The sequence below is a fragment of the Vulpes vulpes genome, chromosome 13 (genome assembly GCF_048418805.1).
Source record: "Vulpes vulpes isolate BD-2025 chromosome 13, VulVul3, whole genome shotgun sequence".
NCBI classification, from domain to species: domain Eukaryota; kingdom Metazoa; phylum Chordata; class Mammalia; order Carnivora; family Canidae; genus Vulpes; species Vulpes vulpes.
Window position 1 is genome coordinate 74,644,819 of NC_132792.1, and position 20,736 is coordinate 74,665,554.

General features: G+C 39.9%; 1 protein-coding gene and 1 long non-coding RNA gene across 6 annotated transcripts in view; one reads left to right on the top strand and one right to left on the bottom strand.

The window, feature by feature from the left end:
* LOC112929330 (uncharacterized) overlaps nt 1–10,215 on the bottom strand; it is a 119,226-nt gene extending 109,011 nt beyond the window's left edge. Inside the window, exon 1 of one of the 2 annotated variants that reach the window (XR_003236918.2) lies at nt 10,019–10,215. This is a non-coding gene — a long non-coding RNA (uncharacterized lncRNA). The remainder of the gene's footprint in view (nt 1–10,018) is intronic. The other variant, XR_003236919.2, reaches the window with a different exon arrangement.
* Nucleotides 10,216–11,086: 871 nt separating this feature from the next.
* RB1CC1 (RB1 inducible coiled-coil 1) overlaps nt 11,087–20,736 on the top strand; it is a 97,598-nt gene continuing 87,948 nt past the window's right edge. For all 4 annotated transcript variants that reach the window (XM_072734739.1, XM_072734740.1, XM_072734741.1 and 1 more), the window contains exon 1: nt 11,087–11,225. The gene's annotated coding sequence lies outside the window, so the exon portion shown is untranslated. The remainder of the gene's footprint in view (nt 11,226–20,736) is intronic.

Genomic DNA, 20,736 nt, shown 5'->3' on the forward strand with positions numbered 1-20,736 from the left:
TGTTTATTAAAAGATAATAAAAATTACTTTTTTTTGAGGCTTACATATGTTATTAAAATTTAATAGGAACCACAGCATTTAGTAAGAATTTACATCAGTGGTTCTGTCTTGGTGATTTTGCCTCTGGGGACATTCGGCAATGTCTGAAGCAACTTTGGGTTGTTACAAGTGTGGGTAAGACAGTGCTATTGAAATCAAATGGATAGAGGCCAGGGGTGCAGCTACACATGCCGTGGTGCACAGCACAGCCATCCACAACAAAGAATTATCTGGTTCCAAGTGACAAAGAGGTTGAGAAACCCTGACTTGGACTAACACAAGTTTCTTGGGGGGAGTATTTTTTCATTGGAATTAAGATTAATGGCTTTTTTGTTAAGCAATTATGTAGACAAAGCAGTACCTTATTATGCCTGCACCCATGGTTAACTATGACATTTCCATTAGGTTCTCCTAAAGGACTGCCAGCCACCTCAAGGGAGGGTTAAATCAGACTTCTACTTTTAAAGTACTTTTAAAACCAAAGCTTTGCAACAGGCGATTTATGGGGCTCTTCACTCTATGCTACTTATTAGATTTTTTAAAAATATAACGTTAAGATGTTAAGTAACAGTTTTACTGAATTATAATTCACATACCAAAGATTGATCATTTCAAAAGTTTACAATGTGGTGGCTTTTTGGATATTCATAAGTAATCGCCACTAATTGCAGAACATTTTCAACATTCCCAAAAGAAACGTCATGCCCATCAGCAGTTATATCCCATTTATCCCTTTCCCCAGCTCCCCACAACCACAAATGTACTTTCTATTTGCCAATTCTGAACATTTTATATAAGCAGAGTCAAAGTATGTGGCTTTTTCCAATTAGATTCCTTTACTTAGCGTATTTCCATGATTCATCTCTGTTGTCATGATTCAGCCCTTTTTTTCTTTTTTTTTTAATTTTTTTTTATTATTTATTTATGATAGTCATATATATAGAGAGAGGCAGAGACAAGGCAGAGATAAAGGCAGAGGGAGAAGCAGGCTCCATGCACCGGGAGCCCGACATGGGATTCGATCCCGGGTCTCCAGGATGGCGCCCTGGGCCAAAGGCAGGCGCCAAACCGCTGCGCCACCCAGGGATCCCCAGCCCTTTTTTTCTTTATATTGCCAGATAATATTCAGTTGTATATACAGGGCACATTTGTTTATCCATTCATCAGTTGATACTGGAATGCTTCTATGTTTTTTGGCTACTAAGAGTGCTGCCATGAACATTTGTGATAATTTTCTGTGAACACAGGTTTTTCGTTCTCTTGGGTATATATCTAGAAGTGGAAATGCTGGGTTCTTGTGGTAATTCTGCTTACTCTAACAAATGGATATTTTTGCATTATATAATTTTATTGTATGGATATGCCACGTTTTGGTTATTTATTGATCAGTTGATGGACATTAGGATTGCTTCCTCTCTTCAGCTGTTAAGAATAATGCAGTTTGAACATGTATGCACTAGTTTCTGTGAATAAATGTTTTTATTTCTCTAGGAGTGGAATTGCTGGGTTATGTTGTAACTGTTCACTCTTCTGAGGGACTGCCAATCTGGTTTCCAAAGGGACTGCAGCATTTTACAATCCCACCAGTAACAGAGTGCCAATTTCTCGCATCCTTGTTATTATCAGTCTTTGATTTTAGCCATCCTGGGGACTTGGAGTGGTAGCTCACTGTGATTTAGATTTCCATTTCCATAGAGACGAAGATTGAGCATCTTTCCATGTTTTCTTGGCTTCATGTCTTTAGAGATGTATATCCAAATCTTAAGCCCATTTTAAAAATGGGTTGTCTTTTTTTGTTGTAAGAACTCATTATATATTCTGAATACTCGTTCTATGGTGATAGGTAACTCACAAACACTTTCTCATACTGGACGTATTTTTTTTTTTTTTTTCTTTTCTGGATGATGTCTTTTGAAGCATAAAAGTTTTTTTTTTTTTTTTTTTTTTTTTTTAAGATTACTTGTTTATTCATGAGAGACACGGGGAGGCAAAGATGTAGGCAGAGGGTGAAGCAAGCTCTTCAAAGGGAGCCTGATTCGGGACTCGACCCCAGGACCCCAGAACCACGCCCTGAGCCGGAGGCAGACGCTCAACCACTGAGCAATCCAGGCGTCCCTGAAGCATAAACGTTTTTTAATTTTGATAATTTTATCTATTGTGTGTGGCTGTTTTTGGCGTCAAATTTAAGAAACCACTGCCAAATCCAAAATCACAGACATTTACTCCTGTGCTTTCTGCTAAGTTCTATAGCTTTAGCTACTACATTTAGGTTTTCAATCGTTTAATTTTTGTATATGATGTAAGGTATGAGCCCCACTTTTTTTTCCCTGTCAATATCCCATTGTCTCAACACCATTTCTTGAGAAGGTTATTCCTCTGTTGAAAGGTCTTGGTACCCTTTTTGAAAATCAATTAACTTTAAATTTGTAGCATTGTATTTCTTGTGTTGAAATGCGTATCAATTTGGAAAGTACTGCCATCTCAGTAAGTGTTTTGATTCACAAACCGGGGATGGATGTTTAATTTCTTTCAGCAATATTTTGCAATTTTCAGTGTACAAGTCTTGCATTTCTTTGGTTAGATTTATTCCTATTATATTATTTTAAAATGGATGCTATGTAATTTTCTTTACATGTTTCGTATCTTTTATTGCCAATACACAGAAATGTGATAAAAATGTTTTTGTATAGAAACCATACTACTGAGTTTCATGAAATAAGAGAAAGGATAATTTCTTTAATCACTTAATATAGATTTTTTGCTTCTTTTGAATCTGTACTATCCACTGTGTTGAAGACATATATATACTTTAACTTCTTTTCAAAGACTGGATGAACTTCCTCTCAGGAAACCCGTGATTCTCAGTTTATTTCTTAGTGATGGTGGCTATTTTCAAAAAGCCAACCTCCTTGAAACAGGAATGTAAAATGTTCTTGGGAGCCTTAAATATAGAAAGAGACGAGCATTTGACACAACCATCTCTTTGATCAGTTTCTAGAATTTCAAGAGTATAAAGGAATGAAACGGAGAAGTAAAGTAGGCAAAAAATCTATAATGTGAATATAAGAAAAATATAAAATTAAATAATTCTTTTATGTTTTAAATGTAACTAGATGTTTGTACTAAATACATACATTTTATTAATTTTAAGAACTAATAGAGTTACATTTTTCAAAAAAGCATGAGTAGCCATTGTTATTATTTTGGGACCATACAAAATGTCCAAAGTATATTTTATTTGCAATTTTCATTCTAACATGTAGAATAATGTGAGAAAGCTAAAACAGGTATTGCAAAACACCATTATACAAGGAGCAAATTGAAATCATACATATTATTGAGTGATTTTCTAGATCCAAATGAGATCTCAGGTTTTCCAACTCCTAAATGCAGACAACTTTATGATTCAGTTGTGTAGAAACAATGTACGCAATTCCAAAAAATATTAAAACACATTTGAAAATGACTAACTCAAAGTAATCCCTTGATCATAGTACAAAGATACAGAAAGTGTTGAGTACTCAAGATTAAGATTTATTTGACGATTTCACCGAGAGAGAGTGCCACCTATGGATTTAAAGAAGGAAGACTTAGTAGGATTAAAAGGATCTTTATAGATTTTGTCTTTTGTTTCCCAAGGCTAAGTCTGCACTAGAATTCTCTCTAAAGTTTATTTAAAAAGGGAGTCCTGGGCCTTGTCACTGTACAGTGTGTTTGATACTTGGAGTGGAGAATTTTTTTAACACTCCATTCTTCTATATGATAAAATTAGTTTTGGGAAGCATCATGAAACTAGTAGAAGTAATGGCCACAAGAGACAGTGAAAATTTTTTTGAAATTTCATATGAATTCCATACTTGAAACTAATATTACACTGTATACTAGCTGGAATTTAAGTAAAAACTTGCAAAGAAAAAGAGATTTCATATGATCAAGGCAGTCAATAATTAGAAGTTAAAATAACTATTACAAAGGGGAAAAGAAAAGCATTTTTCAACAGTTTTTGTATCTACCTAAGGGTTTTTTAACACTGATCTTGTTAACAGATCAATATGGCATTTTATGTAGATAATTGTCTAGTAACTGAAGTAAATTTTAGTAAAGTTGGTACATCAAAAGATACTTTAGGGTAACTACTATTCAGGACAAATCCAATTTTAAAGATATTCTTTAAATTCTGCAAGTTGTTTCACATGAACTAAATTTTGCATGTACCAAGTAGTCCCACAGAATGACACAATGAGATGACAGGATGGAGTTAAAAGCCCACGACTATCTTCCATAGAAGGGACAGAACAGTGACTGGAGAGGAGGCTAAGTAGGTGCAGATGGGTTTGCAGACTTTAAGGCAGAAGGGTGAACAAGTTTTTTTCTCATAGCTTCTATTTCCTCATTGATGTAGGAGGTGAGATTATTTACCCAGAATGAAAGAATTGCAAAGGGGGATGGGTTAGGGATTTAAGAACAGTTTGACAGTTTGAAAGAGTAAAAGGAGCTGACCACTAGGGAAACAGAGCACAGAAGAGTGAGGCAGGGATTGGATGTGAGGTTTCCAGATGACCAGTTTGATGCTCCTTTTAATAAACCACATTGAACAGCAATGTAATGGGACAGATGCTAGCTACACTTGTGGTAAATATAGCATAATATTATAAACTTGCCAAATCAAAGTTATACACCTGCAACTAATATAACATTGTGTCAACTATACTCAAATTAAAAAATAAATAAACCACATTGAAAGAATGCCTCCTGGGGCAAGTTTTTTTGCATGCATGGACAGCAGGTAGTGTTAACTGAAACAAAAGGATGATCTGAGGAAGTAATATCAAAATTAGAAAATTTTGAATTGAAAAAAAATCTTGAATTTTGTGTAAAACAATGTAGAATCACTTTAAGTCGCAAGAGTAAGGATACATTTTTAAGGATCTTGAGGTTTGGAAAATGCAGAAATATGTACACACAGAAAGGAAACATCACCTACTTTTACTTATTTAAAAAGCTTCGCTAGACTTCATTTGAATATTTATCATTGCTCTTGTACATACATAAAAAGGAAAATATAAGTAAATATTATACAAGTAATATAGGTAAATAAAATACATTGGTTTTTCCTTACGATTCATCCTTTTCACCAGTGAAAGCATTGGCAACAGGTATTTCCTGTGAATCCATAATGGAGCAAGTCATGGTGCTACTCTCCTGTACTGGCTTTGCAATTCTTTAGACAAAGCACGCTTTGGACTGCCTTTCATTATGCTGTCCAACATGTCTGATTCATCATCTTTCCCATCCCTCTCCTCAAACTTTTGATACCTTGTGTTCAAAAGAACGCTCCACCATTGTTCTTAGGATTTTTTTTCTAAGCTAGTGTTTTTTGGTATCTTGAATAAACAGGTAATGGAGGCAGTTGGTTAACAAGATTGTAGGGCCCTATCCATTGTTAAATGCCCACAAATTTCAGAGATGTCAACATATGAAAAAAATAGTGCAACTTAAAAATAGGACGGTAGTTCTGTATTTTAATTTAGAATATTTCCCTTTGTCATTAGTTTTCTAAAATACAATTTTAAAGGCCGCAATTCATTTCATTATATGGGTGCACCATGCTTTAGCCTGTGGTTCTGTGAAGGGCGTGACTGGCCCTTTGGGAACATCACAACGTGTCCAGAGACATTTTGGGCTGTCATCACTGAGGAAGCCACTGGAATCTAGTGGGTAGAGGTTAGAAATGTTAAGCATCCTGAAACGTAGAAGGCGGCCCCTTATAACAAATTATCTGGCCCCAAATCCTATTAGTGCTGAGATTCAGAAGCCTACTGCAAGACTTAAAATTTTTCAGTTTTTCCCTCCTTCAGGAAACCACCAAACTAAGGGACAGCATAGTATAGTGTTTAAAGATATTGCCTGTTGAATTGGCTGGGCTCATATCAGCCATAACAGTTACTAGCTGAAGAACATTACCTAGAAGGAATTAGTAATCTAACTTCTCAATTCCCCATCTGTGAATATAGAGAAAATTAATTGAAACTGGATAGTACTATCAAGACAAATAGGTTTATAAATGTAAAGCCCATGTTTGTCATCTAAGATACACTTACTAGTGTTGCACTGGCTTCAGTTAGGTTATGATTCTTTTTTTTTAATAAACGTAATCACAAACTTCATAATGGAGGGGTGTAGTCTAAATAGGAAGAACGGATGGAGAAATCAGAAGCAAAGAATTTCAAGGTTTGGGGCCTATGTCACCGATTTCAAGAAGTTTCAAGTCACTGGAAGTTTGTAAAATCAATTTAGTGGGTCAAGACTAGCATTGGAACAAAGATAGATTAGAAAATATCATGGAGCATTCCAAGAACTCTTTTCATAAAATAGGGTTTCATTGATAGAAGCTTCAAGGTATGTACCAGGTCACAATGTTAAAATGTATTTTGTTACGTGAGTCACAATAAAAGACCTCTGAAAGGTACCACCCTTAGTCCAACTACCACTTGATGTTTCAGTCTAATCTATATCTGCATGAACTGATGAGCTTCTGCTTTAAGACAGTCCGGCTGTATCTTTGGGCATTTTATTAAAAAGCTCTTCAAGGTAATGAGAAACAAACTTAATGTGAAAAATGACTAAAAATATGTTGTCTCAATCTATTGCTTTAAATCTGTTGGGAAATTAAGCATGCTGGAAGTACTGTATGTGCCACGGCATTGGAAACAGTGTTGCTCACTAGCTCAACAAGCTCATCACTAGCTTTGAAGATAAATAGCCATAAGTTTACTATCATCATTACCATGAATAATATGTGAGTACCAACAGGCCAATTGAGTAAGGCAGCTTTAACGTCTATAAACAATACTAAAAACATTAACTTAATAATCATAGTGCCAGAAGTCTCTAAGTAGTGCATGAGCATGTTTTATGCATCATTGGCTATGATCTTAAAAACAAAGTCCAAAACTTTTTAAAAGGAGTTAATCTTTAAAAATGATTAACTGATTCATTCTTTGAAAAAAGTCAAATTATGTTAATCGCAGTCGCTGGCTGGCTGAATATAACCTAAAAGAAAATGAGGGTAGTGACACTATGTTGAGAAATATCTAATGCATGCATAATAAAATCCCAAATCAGGCAGAGTTAACAAAATTACACTGTAAACTGTGATCTCCCCAATATCGTGATGTATTCTGGATAAGGAATTAATGTTATTTAAATTTGTTACTACAGTGATTTTTGAATGATCCCTTATACAAACCTTTTAGATATTTGAGAACAGGAATTTCCCCTAATAATTCCTTAGTCAACCTTCAATATAAGTATTTTATTAATTGCTATGTGCCAAGCCCTCTAGAAAGTTCTAGGAACTTAGAAATAAAAAAAATTCATAGTTCCTAAACTTAAGAGTTTCATAGACTTAGAGAAACTAAAATTTATAGTTGTGTAGTATGAAGCAGAGGTAGTAGGATATGTGGATCACTATATTGCCCAGAAGTTAGAAGTTGGCTGATGTCCAAGCTGTTTTTAAAAATGACTTTGAAAAAAATGAGCAAAATGGGATGAACAATCTTGGATGAGGAAACTCCTAAGTGTAAACGGCAAAAGTGCCAGGAGAAATAGCAGGAGAGATTGGTTGCTACATAATGGGTTGGATGGAGTAAACAATAAAGACTAGTTGAGGTGAGTCCAAATATAAATTGAAGGCCTGAATAAAAGTATAAAGCATTTTCAACAAATGTTTGTACGTACAACACTTTACCCCACATATTGGGGAAACGGTTCCTCTATTAAAAAAAGGACTCTATTTCAACGTTAGACAAACAGTAAAAGTTGTAACATAATAGTCTAAAGGAACTACTGGCATGTTAGGGAAGGACTCTCTGAGAAAGTGACACTGAAATGGAGACCTGAAGGAAAAATAAGATTTTAAAGACCTGATTTGAGATATTACAGTGTTTCTCTGTAGACTGTGTAATCCCTACATACTCCTAAAGAGAACCAGTCTCTTTTGCCCACACTATAAATCTATTAAAAGACATAAATGTTTATTAAAAGTAAAAACTAATCATGTAATTGAGGACAAGATTAAGTCTCTCATCTCTTCTCCCATAGAGAATATTTGCATCATTTATGTCATATTAAAATTACTTGAGAATTTGGAAGAGAATCAAATGAAAGGACAGATTTAAGAGTGAAGAGGGAGCCACTGCAAAAGGGGAGTTAAAAGATTATAACAAGTGCTTTAAAAAGTGCAAATAAAATGTCAGCACTGTCCATTTAACAGAATAAGTTGGAGGTCCTTATTAACTTGTTTACAATTTCAGTGAGAAAAGAACAGTAGGTGGACATGAGGCTGTAGGTTGTGGAGTTCCTATCAAGAAGCTTGGTAGAGTAATGTTGCATGAAGGATATTTGCTGCTTTAATTTACTAAGGAAGGGAGAGTGTAGAGTGTTTTCAATATCTTCCCTAAAAAAAGAAAATGTAACTTGTTGAAACTTATTACTGTAGACCATAAGCAGTATCAGTAACTTTTTTTTTAAAGATTTTGTTTATTTATTTATTTATTTATTTATTTATTCATAGAGACAGAGAGAGAGAGAGAGAGGCAGAGACATGGGCAGAGGGAGAAGCAGACTCCACGCAGGGAGCCTGACGTGGGACTCGATCCGGGGTCTCCAGGATCACGCCCTGGGATGCAGGCGGCGCTAAACCGCTGCGCCACCAGGGCTGCCCAGTATCAGTAACTTGTAATAGTATTTACTCCAGACACCTGCATATATATAACAAAGCTAAGGTTAACACATTTATACTTACCACTAAGAAACAACATTGAATGTATATAAACTCTTAACCTTTATACTCTGGAGATGTAAATCTTTAAGGTGTGAACCAATTCCTTTGGGTCATTTCTTCCAACTTACGACTAAGATTTGAGGACTGAATTTCTTTTTCCAAAGAAAGAGGTCAGAGAGACAAAGATCATTTAAAACATTTTATTTCTTAATAGATTACCACTTGCATAAGTCAGTGATGTTTTCACATTCTAAGCTGTACTGTATTTGTAATGATGAATGTCAGTGATAACTAAGAAGTTTAAACACCCGTATATTCTTCACAGGCCTGACAGTGTGTTTTGCTCACCAGTTTTCTGGCAATATCTCTCCTCACCACCTATTTTCTGTGTGCTGGTTCCTATGCCGTGACTAAGAAAATCAGCAGCCTGCTTCAGCCTTGTCAGTTTGTACCTCCCTACTAGGCATAAGAGCAATTTAGTCTTAATTTTCACTTCTTTCTGGGTGTATAAAATTCCAACCTAAAAAACAACAACAACAACAACAACAACAAAAAACACTAAAGTGAAATGATTTGCCAAATACAAGATTCTCTTTGGGATATGAAGGAGTGTAAAATTAAAAAACAAAGTGGTAAAAACAAGCCCTTCTCAAACATAACCCAGATGCCGGATAAGTGTGTAAGGAAACTGAAAATCCCTAACTGCTTACCAGTCGTTCAATGAAGATTCATTTATTTATGATAGACATAGAGAGAGAGAGAGAGAGAGAGAGGCAGAGGCACAGGCAGAGGGAGAAGCAGGCTCCATGCAGGGAGCCCGACGTGGGACTCGATCCCAGGTCTCCAGGATCAGGCCCTGGGCTGAAGGCAGGCGCTAAACTGCTGAACCACATGGGCTGCCCAGTTTCTTTCTTTATTTTGTTTTATTTTTTCTTAAGATTTATTTATTTATGATAGACAGAGAGAGAGAGAGAGAGGCAAAGACACAGGAGGAGGGAGAAGCAGGCTCCATGCAGGGAGCCCTACGTGGGACTCGATCCCGGGCCTCCCGGATGCTGAGCCACCCTGGGATCCCCCAGTCGTTCCACGTTTTAAGTCAGTTTCCACCACTGACAAATAAAATATTGCAAACTTCCGCTTCCTAATAGAACCTATTCTGTGTCGGTGCTTTTTGAAGACGGTGATAATACTCACTTTTATGCGAACCCAACAAGAGCCCTGTGACAGCGGTGGCCCCTCCACGCTTTCACTCGTACCAAGTTCAGTGTGGACACAGCAGGGACTTAAAGAGCCTCGTGCAGGGTCGTTCTGCGTCCAACTTCTCCCCGCGGTTTAATACTCAAAGCCTTGCGGCCTCAAGTCACTGCCGGCGACTCACCGTCTTCACAAACTGGGGGTTCCCCGGAACCGCCTTCTGTCCCTCAGAGTACTCGAGCTGATCCAACTCAGTATTTCCAGGGCTGGGGAGGGGAGGCCTCGCCGCTGACACCTTCGTTCCAATCGACAGGATCTCGGCTGTGTGGTCTCTGCCTTACCTGGTCTGTGGCAAGGTGTGCCGCCCCGCAGTCGCAGTCGCAGTCGCAGCGAGCGGGGACACCTGTGGGCTGCCCGCGGGGCCGGGGGCGGGGCCGGCCTGGCCGAGCGTAGAGCCTGGCCCGGGAGGCGGCCCGCAGACCCGAGCTCGGCGCCCCGGCGTGCCCCGCTCCTCCGCGACAGGCGGACGGACCAAGCGTCCAACCTGGGGCTCATCCAAAATCCCACCTCGGGCCAAGTCGCCGTAGCGAGGAAGGTCAACGTCCCCTTGGAGGCAGCGGCGTGCGCCCGGACGCCGCCCGCACCGCCCCAGGCCGCCGCGCGGGCTCCGGGTCACCCGGGGACAGCCGAGGCGCAGCCAGGCCCATGGCGACTGTGGGCGGGGCCGCCCCCTTCCCGGCTGCCCGCCGACTTCCGGAGCTGCGCGCGCCTCCCCGCGCCGCCCGGGCCGCCCCTCCCCCTCCCCCTCCCCGCCCCCGCCCGCCGCCTCCCGGCATGCTCCGCGGAGGAAGGGACGGAGTCGACAATAACAAACCCCACCGCGGCGGCGTCCGCGGCCCTGCCGAGCCCTCGGCGCTGCCTTCGGGGTCCCGCGTGGCTCCGGCCCCTCGGCTCTGACCGGCCGCGGCCCCGTGACCCCCGGCCCCCGACCCAGAGCCGAGGGGCCTGAAGCTCACCCGTGAGCCCGGCCGCTCCCTCCCGCCCGAGTCTGGGGCCGTGGCCGGCACCCGGGGCGCCGGCGGTTGTGTCGGTTGGCGGGGCCGATGGGCGGTTGGTAGCCGCCGCCGAGGAGAAGGCGGCGGCGGAAGATGGTGCCAGGGGCTGCCGGCTGTGCTGCTGCCGCCGGCAGAGGAGGAGGCGCCGCCAGGTGAGTGCCGTCGCCGCCCGCGGCCCCTTCCCCCACCCGCTCGGCGGCCGCCCCGCGACCTCGGGCCCCGAGCGCCGCCCGCGCAGGTGCGCGCATCCGGCCGCGGCAGGTGTGGCCCCGCGGGGAGGCCCCCGGGGCTGCGGGCGGGCGGGGCGGCTCCCCCCCGCCGGCGCCCCGGGCCGGCCGCGACTCGGCCTTCGGAGCGGCGCAGGGCCGGGGGAGCCGCGTCCTCTGTCGTCGTCCCCGCGGCCGGGCTCAGCCCTAAGGCCGCCTCTGACCTGAGACACCGGAGAGTGGAACTGGGCCGGGGCCGGGGCCGAGCGCAGCGCACGGCGGGAGGATCGCGGAGACGCCTTTGTCCCGACCCCGGAGTGCGACGGGTGTAAAGTTACTCGGAGCGATGACTCAGCCTCCGCCGGCCCCGCCGATGCGATCTGGGACGGGGCGTGTTTGCCGATTTCACAACTTCCTTAGGAGACGCCGAAGAAGAGGAGAAATGGCAGCTTTTGAGGGGGGTAGTGTCCTCCACCGCCTGGTGGGTGGATGCGCCAGGTGTGTTGTTGCGGTGTCGTGATCTCGTCTTTTCCATCCTGACTCTTTAAAGTGTGGTCATGGCACGAAGGGGGTGTGTGCCGGGATGCCAAGGAGGACTAAAGGGCTCTCCGCTGATGGAGTCATCACTGCAGGAATCTAAGCTGTAGGTGACAGTTTGCTTCCAGGTCACGGCAGGTACAGGTGCATGGAGCAGGGATCTGGGCCCTGGGAAAAGGTGCCTGCCGCTTCGCTGTATTGGTTTCTAGGCCTTTGTGTTGATGCTGCTTGCGTGATTTGGCCAAAGAATTGGGAAGTTAGGAACTTAGGAGGAGGCGACTTTTAAATAGGCACATCTATGTTTGACCAAGAATCACGTTATTATATTTCTTTCTGTATTTGATACAAAGAGGTCTCTCCCATTCCCAGTACCGTGGGGGTTTTATTGTGGAGGTTATTTGGTTTATGAGCTAGGGGTGAGAGGATATTTTTTTGCTTTCTGTTTCTTTTTTTTTTTTTTAATTTTTATATATTTATGATAGTCACACACACACACAGAGAGAGAGAGAGAGAGGCAGAGACACAGGCAGAGGAAGAAGCAGGCTCCATGCACCGGGAGCCCGACGTGGGATTCGATCTCGGGTCTCCAGGATCGCGCCCTGAACCGAAGGCAGGCGCCAAACCGCTGCGCCACCCAGGGATCCCCCCCCAGACTACTTTTTAAAAGTAATTTTATTTAGTTGATTTTGAATCTTTTCATGTCAGTCAAATTTACGGTTAATTATTGACCTAGTTCTTTTGATGTTGGATGACTGGGTGAAGCAGTACTCTTGTCTCAAAGTTTTTCTGGCTCTTGCTAACAAATACAAGTTCAGGATGCGTGCCAGATTGACTTTTAGCAAATCAAATTCATAAGGTCCAAAAGGGCAGACGACACAAGACCTTTGTTTTTGAAAAGCCACACTTCTGAACCTAAATTTTTATTGTATTAGCCTGAGAAGAGCTTTTATTTGGCTTCTGATTTTGAGACTGTCTTTAAATCTTCATGCATTCATCAAATGTTCGAGCACCTGCTACAAGCTTTACTTTGCAGATATATGTGGCTTTTGTTTTTTAAGACAGGAATAGTGGGCAGCTCTGGTGGCGCAGCAGTTTAGCGCCACCTGCAGCCTGGGGTGTGATCCTGGAGACCCGGGGTCGGGTCCCACATCGGGCTCCCTGCATGGAGCCTGCTTCTCCCTCTGCCTGTGTCTCTGCCTCTCTCTCTTTCTCTCTCTCTCTCTCTGAATAAATAAATAAATCTTTAAAAAAAAATAAAAAATAAATAAAACAGGAATATTTAGTAAAATGTTCATTTTTTTTTTGCATAACACTCTTTTCTAATCCCAATTAAGCTTTTCATTTGTAGTATAGATAATAGTGGCTCAAGGAACTCAAGTGAAAATCTGGCAGTACCTCTCTATATACATTCATTCATACAGTTAATATTGACTTACACTGTTGGAGCATTATTGCAAGTTTGCAGTATTTGCAAGTTTGAAAGAAAGTTACTGAAAGGAGATTTGGGTTTTACGGAGTGTAGGGGGATATTTTAGAGGCATGATCTGACATGAATATAAGTCACATCACTTTTCCTTAAAAAGATGTCCTAGTCACCTCAACACGTGTTGGCTTGGGATTTATCATGTACCTACTCTGTGCTAGGTACTGGTCAAGAAATGCTGGGAATTTGGCAGCAAACAAGCCAAATCCCCATACTCATTGGAGAAAAATATGGAGTAAAAGATACATGCTAGGAAGTGGAGGAAAAGCAGAAGAGAGGAGATGAGTATCAGGATTAGGGGATTGAAACTTCAGAAGTCCTCACTCTTTGGTAACTTTGGAATGAAGACCCAGGAAAAGTGAGAAAGCTAGCTGTGTGACTATCTGGGGCAAAAACATTCTTGGCAGCAGGAGTAGTAAACGGGAGGGCTCTCAGATGATTGGCATGTACAAGAAAAAATGGAAAGGGTACTGCAGGTGGACTAATAGCAACGAACGGGAGGGTACTCTGAGAATGGTAATAGTGAAGACTCTACAGATACTCAGGGGCCTGGGGTAATAGCACGGAAACAGTACCATACTGTAACCATCCCGTCGCAAAAGCCACAGAGATTTGTTCCAGAAAACCCAGCAGCATGAAAGCTTTCTAGCATGAGAGGCTAGAAGGCAACTTGTACTACATTCAAGAAATGTTAAACCCCTGCAACACAGTTTTAGCTCCTGCAACATGAATGATGAACAAGAACTTTGTATGTAACCTTTGAATAAAAGATTGTAGGAAATTTTGAACCATGGGGAATTTTAAAGAAGATAAATTGCGAATGTTGGCTGCTTTGAGAGACTGGAATAGATAAAATGCTAGAGAAGCAGATTGTAGAGTGCTAGGTTGATGTTGTACTTACTGTTGTACATAAGAGTATGTAAATTTTAATTATCACATTTCTGATTTGTTTATTATTGTGGGCCTAATAAACCTAATTGCCTGTAAGAAGACCTCTGTGGTATGGTCCCTGAGAGGATGACATTTCTTTCCATCCCTCAGTAAAGTTGAGGTCCTTTTAAATTACCTTTTCCTTACATGAGTGCTGTCATGCACCCTTTCTTTCATTGATTTGTTTCTTCTTTCATAGCTGTTTAGTGAGTACCCTGAGTATTATGAAATGACACCCCACCCTCTTTCCCACCTCCAAGATTTTGCTCTTTTGAATTCTAATAATCTATTGGCTTGTAATTATGATAAGGGATGAAAATAATTGCAATCTCTTTTCCATTTCTTTGTTACTGGTTTGGGACTATACACATTATTTTTTCCCTCATATTCTACATGTAGTGGATCAGCAGCTATCCAGAATATCTGTTAAAATATTAGTCAGATTAGTACCGTACTGTTAATATATCCATGCTTGTTTTAGCCATTGTATGCAAATTCCAGATGTGCACATCCTTTTTTTTTTTTTTTTTTGATGTTGCTATGGTGTTTACAGATAGTCTTTGTTTAATAGAACAAAGCTAATTCAATATTTGCTATATATAATTTTGGTTCCATTTTCAAACTATCATAAAATGAAGCGTAGAAATGTAACACTTTTGCTATAGACATATAATTATGTCCATATTAAAGAATTTAGAAAACCTGAATTCACTTTTAAAGGGAATGTCACAAGTTGGTATTACCATCCCTTAAAAATTATACTGTGCACAGTCCTGGATGTTTTATTTTAGTTGCTGACAAGAATACAGAAAGAAATGGATGTGGCTTCCATACGTGGCATAATTTAGAGGAAGAACTGTTTATCTAGTAAATTTGACTGAATTTCATTTTAACTTTCTTTTTGGATTTCTGTTAAGCAGAAGTTACGAAGTGACATAGCATATATTAAAAAACATGTTTAAATACAATAATAATTACAAAGTGGGGATCCCTGGGTGGCGCAGCGGTTTGGCGCCTGCCTTTGGCCCAGGGCGCGATCCTGGAGAGCCGGGATCGAATCCCACGTCAGGCTCCCGGTGCATGGAGCCTGCTTCTCCCTCTGCCTGTGTCTGCCTCTCTCTCTCTCTCTCTGTGTGACTATCATAAATAAATAAAAATTAAAAAAAAATAATTACAAAGTGAATTAAGTTTTTTATGAGTGAGGCTAATTCAAAATGACATCTAGTGATATTCTGTATTGGGACTTCTGTTTTTTAGATTTACTAATATTACAAATTCAAATTATCTGCAAGTCATGCATTTTACATAATTTTTATGAATGGCAGGACAGCAAATGTGAAATACATTTATATGTATTGATGGAAATATTCCCACATTGTATTATTCAATTCAAACAAGCTGTATAGCATATGCATGATGTTCATCATCTCATTTTTATAAAACCAAATTGTTTGTATATACACATACTTTTTTTTTTTTGTATGAATAGGGGAAAAAAGCCCAGAAGCCATACTATTAAAAGTATTCCTGTTGTCTCTATTCTTTTGGTGTTAACTGTATATGAAGTTGCTTGTCTAGTTATAGCTTTGTTTAGGAGGCTCTGAACTTCTATGGAAAAGGTTCTCTTTGGGAGAATGTGAGGAAAATGGCTGACTTACTCTTTCTTTTTTTTTTTCCCCCTTGGCAGAGAAAAAGGTAGGATCAGATAGAAATAATCTGATATGGAGGGTTCGAAGTCCCATTTTCAGTCCCCTGGGTAACCTAAGATTTTCTGTATGTGGTGAACATTATTTTCATTGGTGCAGCACGCAGTGACCCCTCCATGGAATCAAATTCTGCAATTTGCAGAATTACAAATCAGACAAAATTATTCCTAAGTCTTGTTCTTTCTCCATGAAACTTTTGGTCCAACGTATCTAGCTTGTCCAGATTTTGTGAATTCTACTAGACTTGAAAGCAACTTGTGGGAAATTGTAATTCCAACACCTAGCACAGTTTCTGGCTAATGTTGGATGTTTAACAAATTGAGAGTGAGTAATGACGTAAATGTATTCAGTTTGGGACTTCAGAAATTGAAGCCTTTCCCTTTGTTTTCCCCATAAGGAAGCTAATTTTAAATTTTAAATAGTTGACAGTAAACTGGAATAGCTGACCTAATCATTATGGTGGCAGCCTCTCAAAGAGGAAATTGTAAATCTCCAGTTGATAAATTGGATAGTGTTTTTTATATATATATATATATATAAATATGAGGAGATGCTTTTATATTGCCACTCGCCCCCTCACTTATAGCTGAATGTATCCCAAGAGTATCCAAGCAGGGCAAATGTCTTTTTATGATGTGAGATTTTTTTTTTTTCCTCTGATAATTCCTACTACCTTATGTAGCTAGTAAGAGCTCTGTAAATTCAGAGGGAAAAGAGTGCTTGTGGGCCACCCACGGTTAGGGAAAACTTCCCAGTAGTGCTAATGAACCATGTTTTTGCACTGTACTTGGATGAGTAAAAATCAGATTAGCAGAAATTGGGGGAATTGTTTCCAGCAGGGCAATATAAAGTGAGAGAATATAAGTTTCATGTAGAAGAGTAGTTGGAAATATTTCTAGAAAGGTAAACTAGGGCTTAATTATGAAGTCCATGAATGTCAGAGTTAAAGTTATAATCGCCACCATTTTTAGAGCTTTTATTATAGTCCTTGCGCTGGAAAGGAGTCCGAAATACATTCCGTCAAAGGTATCATTTCAGTTTATGGGTGGTCAACTGAAGTGCAAAGGTTATTTGAGCCTCATTGGGAGAGATGGGATTCACACAGAGGTAAATCTTGCTTCAAAACCTGTACTTTTATTTTAATATTTATGTAGCTTTAAGCCAGAGTTGGCAAATTCACACTCTTAAAGGAGAAGACATAATGAAATTCAGTGAAACTGTGAGGTACTATACTTGAGGTCACAGGAGAGAGCTACAAGCTATAAGCTACAGAGGGTGGTAGGCCATGGATTTGTGTCTTGCTGTAGGCAACTGTGAGGATCTAGGGAAGGTTCTTGAGGGATGCAGCCTGGAGACAGTAGTTAATAACTGGTGTAACTGGTTCTAACTGCTCAGGAAGACTTGGAGCAAGATGGAGCCTTAAAGGCAGCAAGAAGGGTTTCCAGGCTCTAAAATAAGAGTTATGTCATTGGAAAATTAAGGATTGGATTCTAAAGGAAAAATGGATAGGCTTTTAGATGGAAATAACTTAAGTTGTGAACAATGGGAGAATGATAGCTTTTTTAACAAAAGAAGTTAGGGAATAGTTTCAAAGGAAAAGCACTGAATTGAAATGTGGATTTGTCAAGTTTGTGGTATCAGAAGCACGATAGCCTAATGGAGGATATTTAGCATCAGCTGAGTGCTAGTCCCGTGCCTGGGGGCAGAGACATGGGTTCGTTAACCAACAGTAACTGACTTTTGTATTGCATTATCAGTTTGCATAACTCCTCAGTTTATCTGTAGGTTCTTTGCATTTTCACATCGACCCTGTGAGATTGGGAGTTTCTTTTTGTAATGAAAATAACAAGTTTAAGGGCTCTTGGCTGGCTCTGTCTGTGGACTCCTGGTGCTGTGAATTCGAGCCCCATGTTAGGTGTAGAGCTTACTTAAAAAATCTTACCAAACAAAAAAATAATAATAATTTAAGTTTGATCAGGTTAGTCTAAGTCACACAGTTGTTAGTGGGAATAGGACTTACATACAGCTCTTCTGATTCCAAATCTCATTTTCTTTTCACAGTTCTGTTTTCCCTCTTACATATATGTAAAGGTAACAGTTGGAGAACTAAATATGAGTGACCATGTAGGGAAGATAGTTGAATGGGAAGGCAAACCTACACTGGGATGGCAGATTGGGGGCTAGAATGGGAATAGTAGGTGGGGGTCATTGTCTTGTTCTTTTAGTTGGACTGGCTCTTCAAGGGCAACATATTCAGGTTCTTTATTTCTTGGTGTTGCATAAAAAGTGTTGTCTTTTTTTCTTTTTCTTCAAAATGGAAATAAGTATTTTTATCTCTGATTATAAATGTGATTTTTTTAAAGATTTTATTTATTTATTCATGAGAGACACAGAGAAAGAGACACAGGCAGAGGGAGAAGCAGGCTTCTCACAGGGAGCCTAATGTGGGACTCGATCCCAGGGTGCTGGGATCATGCCCTGAGCCAAAGACAGATGCTCAAACTCTGAGCCACCCAGGCATCCCTATTAATGTGATTTTTAAAGGAGACCAGGGAAAGTGAAAGTCCTGCATCCAGAAATAGCCGTTGTAACAAAATTGATGCTAAAAATTGTTCCAGAATTTTTTTTTAGGTTTTTATTTTACTTCTAGGTAGTTAACACAGTGTTATTAGTTTCAGGTGTACAATGTAGTGACTCAGTGATTCTGTATATCATCTAGTGCTCATCATCATCATAAAGGTACTAATTAATCCCCATCACCTATTTAACCTACCCCCCCCAACTTCCTCCCCTCTGTTAACCATCAGTTCTATATAGTTAAAAAGTTTGTTTTTGGTTTTCATCTCTTTTTTCCACCTCTTATTTCATTTGTTTCTTAAATTCCGCAGATCAGTGAAATCCTATGGTATTTTTCTCTGACTTACATCACTTAGCGCTATACTCTCCAGCTCTGTCCATGTCGTTGCAAATGGCAAGATTTCATTCTTCATGACTGAATAATATTCTTTCTTGTGGGGAATGTGTGTGTGATACATCATATCTTTATCCTTTCATCAGTTGATGGACACTTGGACTGCTTCCATAATTCTCTATTGTAAATAATGCTGCTGTAAACATAGGAGTGCATCCATCCCTTTGAATTAGTGTTTTTATATTTTGGCGGTAAATACCCAGTGGTGTAATCGCTGAATCATAGGGTAGTTCTGTTTTTAACTTTTTGAGGAACCTCCATGCTGTTTTCCATAGTGCCTGCACCAATTTGCAGGAGTGTTCATTTTTCTCCACATCCTTGTTAACACTGGTTTCTTCTGCTTTTCATTTTCGCCACCCTGACAGGTGGGAGGTATGATCTCATTGCAATTTTGATTTTCATTTCTCTAATAAGTGATGATGAACATCTTTTCGTGTGTCTGTTGGCCATTTGAATACCTTCTTTGGAGAAATTTTTGTTCATGTCTTCTTGTTTTTTGTTTTCTTTGTGTTGGGTTTTTTATAAGTTCTTTATATAGTTGGGATATTAATCCTTTATCAGATATGTCATTTGCAAATATTTTCCATGCAATAGGTTGTCTTGTAGTTTTGTTGATTGTCTCCTTACTTGTGCTTTTGTTTTCTTTGCCTCAGGAGAAATAGCTAGAAAAAATTGCTGCAGTCCAGACTTCTTTAATGCTTTTGTGTACATGTACTCCTTCACCATTAGTTAAGAAAATAACAATAAAATCCACAAACAGAATCACATGATATATACTATAACTTGCTTTTCCTACTAAGTAATAAATGCATCACTAATCAGTATGTAAAGAGCTACCATTTTAAATGTCTAAATAATACATAGCTGTACCGTAATTTGACAAATCATGATTGATAGCTTTCTGATTTTTCATTGTTAAAAATAAAAATTCATTGGGCATATACCTTTGTACATTTGTCTGTTTATTTGCTTCCAATATTTTCAGAGGTAGGGTGGTGGTTTGTACATTTTAATTTATACAATTTAAATTTTGATACATATTGCCAGATTAAATCTCTTTATAAATTGTACCAATTTCTGTTCTTGTCAAAACTGGCAGTGTGCTCATTGTGAGATATCAAGAATCCAAGAATCAACACTGTTTCTTCTGGTCGTCAGAAGTAACCTAAAGGGTAAAAACTGATGACATTTCAGTAGAATTAATCTTTCTGCATGCTGTAGATAGCCATTTGTCATAGTACTGTTGCATGAACAATTTATCCTTTCCCCCAATTTGAAATTCTGTTATTGTTTATATGAAGATATATTTGAATCTATTGTTCCATAAGTTATCTATTAATGGGCCAGAATCGCAGGTTTAATAGCTGTTAGACTATGTTTGACATGTTTTGATAAATGCTCTTTCCTACAGGGTCTCTGTCTCTCTCTCCCTGCGTGTATAGATGTAGATACGTATACAGGTGTATATATATAATGGAGACTTAATAGTTATTGTCTCAATGGACAGAAACTAAAGACACTGTTTAGGCAAGGGGGACCACATAATAATTTTAAGAAAATCTATATCAGGGCGCCTGGGTGGCTCAGTGGTTGAGCATCTGCCTTTGGTTTAGGTCGTGATCCCGGGGTCCTGGGATCGAGTCCCTTCTTGGGCTCCCTGCATGGAGCCTGCTTCTCCCTCTGTCTGTGTCTCTGCCTCTCTCTGTGTCTTTCATGAATAAATAAATAAAACCTTTTAAAAAAAGGAAAGAAAAAAATATTGTCAATTATTTACTTGTCTATTGCTTTTAATTTAAAACTGGGTTAGGGTAGCCCAGGTGGTTCAGTGGT